Here is a 3,519-nt window from a genome sequence, read left to right on the forward strand (position 1 = left end):
ATATGTTATATCTATTCTAGTCATTGGCTAAAGGAGCACCACTGAAATGCACAAACAGCCCAGGCTATTGCCAAAACTATTGGTTTCNCCTTAAACCTGGTGCTACATACTTAAATTCTTCCAGTTACAATGCAAAAATCCAAGAAAAGAACTCCAGTCCACCTCTCCCACTGTCTAAAATGATTCTATCAAGATGGACAACAGAACTTAGTATTTGTATATATGTTACGGAGATCTCCTATGACACATTTCTCTGTGACCTAGAGAAGTACCAGTTGATGAGAGCCAAATGCAAGGAACAGACACTGGAAGCAGAAGTTACAAATGTCATCTATGGGTCATCATAACATCTACAATGGGAGGTGTTATGATGGTGAGATAGGCTGTTGAAGTTTGCCTAGAGAGGTAAGGAGACAAAAGCAACAATGAGAATGAAGATCAAGGTTCTTAAAATATATTTATCTAACAAATAATTTAACATTATGTGAGGGAGTTTTTAAATTTTATTGACATATATAAATATTAATTCATATANACATGATTTTTGTTAGTAGAATATATGTCTCTTCTAGGGCCTGTTTATACCAAGTTGTATTGGTATAATACCAATATTATATTGATAGCACTCGCCTGAAATCTTTCCAAAGCATGTGCTTTTCCTCAAAATTGATGGATTGTTGTGTGAGTTTTTATCCTTCCAATATATTTTATATACATTTTATATGCTGGTACTTAAGTATTTTATGGGTCTTCCAACAACACGTTCACTCTCCAAAAAGTAGGTTCTTGGCATATGAAGTTAGTGCCAGTTCCAAGGGAACCAAAGACTTCACATACATCCATAAGTTTTATGCCATCTACATCTTCACAATAAATACATTCAGAATTGATCAGATTTATAACCAATTCACTAGTACAGGACCCTTAATTGGTCCTAGAAGGTGCTAATTACTTTTATTAATTATCATNNTGGGTTATTCTAGNAGCTGGACTCCTCTGGGAACAGGTTCCCTTAGGCCCAGGAATGAATAGACTGGCAGGTATGAGCAGGGAATGTACACAGAGTATGACCATAAAAGTGCTACTTTACAAGTCTGCAGTTAATAAAGGTAATAAAATCTCAGGATGGCCTCATAAAGTCACTTGAAGAAATCCTAGGTGAGTTTGGAAAACTGGTGACTAACTGCCTTTATTGTCCTTCTAACACAAAAGCCTAGTTTTCCCAGGTTATAAGATGTTCTGCAGTGTTGAGTTTTAAATGTGATAATTTCTCTATTCTATGTCTTTCTGCCTTTCAAGACTTCCTGTTCAAGTATTTCCCTATTGGTATGCATGTATGTTGTTTTGATAATATTAGTTAATATCACTGCATGCTATATTCTCTCCTGACTCTATCACTTCAATATAGCAAAAGCTCTGTAGTTCATACAGGTTTCATACAGTAGTTCTTAAACTTTGTTTTATTTTAAAACCATCAAAGAAGAGTTCAAAATTTTGTATAGATCTTCCCTCAAGAATGCACTTCTATCTTTCTGAAGGACATAATAAACTATAAATTCAAAGGTAACTCAGTCAATTTACCACAGCAAGTAACTTTCTCCAGGTGTGAATGGAAATGTAATGTTTTAACTGAAGGATGATATCAACATTTTAATGAAATATCCTGGTGAGTTTTCACTCACATTAAGTTTAGAAACACAGTCTTAGATGATTCACAGGTTTACTGTATCCAGGGAACTTGGAGTTTCCTGGATCATGGAGAAACAAAGCTCTTGTCTTCTTCACAGAACATTTGTACATGAACTTCTCATCTGTGGTTCCTACACACCTCAGTACATGAGATGGGGGTCTTCACAGCTTTATGGCAAGAAAACATCTGGCAAATTCTGTATGTGTGTTTTCAGTAGATACTCCCCTTCATAATATCACTAGCTAACTTTAAAATATAAAAAATTATTAATTAAGATGAAGCAAACAATTTAGTTTGGGTACCTCAACAGTTGGTATTTCTGCAACTCTTTTGTTTCATTTGTCAGATTTAAGGCATAGTGATAATTATGGAAATCACAATATTCCATAATTCCAAAGAAGCCATACTATAAAAGCACATAAATGTAGATAGAGATAAGGATTAGTAGTGAGGGAGACAAACAAAGAGTAAATTAAGGTTCATATTCATAAGTCAGCTCTCTGGACTAGAAAGAATGAGCAATACAGGCTCTGTAAATCAGGAAATCAAGCCTATATCCAAGGCATTTCTGGAACTACAGGCTTGAAACTGAAAGTACTTGGCAGCAGAGCCTTCTTTTCTTGGGTGACTACAAATTTTTCTTTTAATGCCTTAAATGTCTATATGAAGTCAACCACATAATTCCAAGTTATTTGAGAGACTCAAAGTGGACTAAGGTAAATGTTAACCAAATTGCCAAGTATGTAGAAAATTAATATAGGGCAAAGTCAAGTCAACACATTAAATTAATAAGCACTTGGGACATGCATCCTGGAAAAGAACCTCGCAAAAGAGGAGAGAATAACTGTTTCTACTATTTCTAAAATTTCCACCTTATTCCTAGCCTACTTATACCAAATGAAACCACATGTAATAAAGGATGTAGATGGTTAGGTTATCATTCCAATTGGTAGCATGAGTAAGTGTCATACATGAAGCTCTATGATATTGTCCATGATTACAAATTTAGATACTTTAATATGATAACAGATAATCAAACCCAGGGGTAAAGGGTTAAGACTAGGAATTCTTGTTGAGGGAAGAATTGATAGGAGTAGTTACTCTAGTTTGAAAGCACACTGGTTTCTTTAAAAGTGAACGAGTACTTTGCTAAGTGCAATGGGCAGCTGATAATATTTATGGCATATTGGTTAATGCAGTTAGCAAGCAGGGTATCAATATTGCAGGATAAAGACATACATGATTTTCCAGAACTGAGCTTACAATCTGTGAGAAGTTCATTATAAACGTCTGATCAGGGCTTCAAGTACTGTAGGATAAGTACTAGACATATTGGGAAATGGCAGCAGGTCGCTAGACAGTCTTAGGAGATTTATCTTAAAGCCACAGGTACTGTGCCTGATGGATAAATGGTAATCCAGGTGAATGGCAGTAATGAAAAGAAATTGTTAGGCAGATGACAGTCCATGTCAGAAACTCAAAGCATTGAGAGACAGCCATTAAAATCCATGATAGCTGGACAATGTAATTCAAGTGTATTGTATGACCAAATGTAGCTGTGGAGGAAGGGAAGATGTAGGTACATCAGTGTCAAGTATGCCCCTTAAAGAAAATCAGATTTTATCATGCAAGCACTAAAAATTCAGCAAACGAGTCATTAGCAAGAACGGATGACTGGATTTTTACTGTACGTATAAATATCAAAGGAAACTGAAAAAAGTGTTGAGGTTCAGAATCAGTGAGGTGAAATGAGGGGTGGTTCCAATAGTTCAAGTGAGATGCTATTCTTCTCTACAGTAGTAATTTTTAGGACAATCTTTTTTTTTTTT

This window comes from Mus caroli, chromosome 11 (assembly GCF_900094665.2).
Source record: "Mus caroli chromosome 11, CAROLI_EIJ_v1.1, whole genome shotgun sequence".
NCBI lineage: Eukaryota > Metazoa > Chordata > Mammalia > Rodentia > Muridae > Mus > Mus caroli.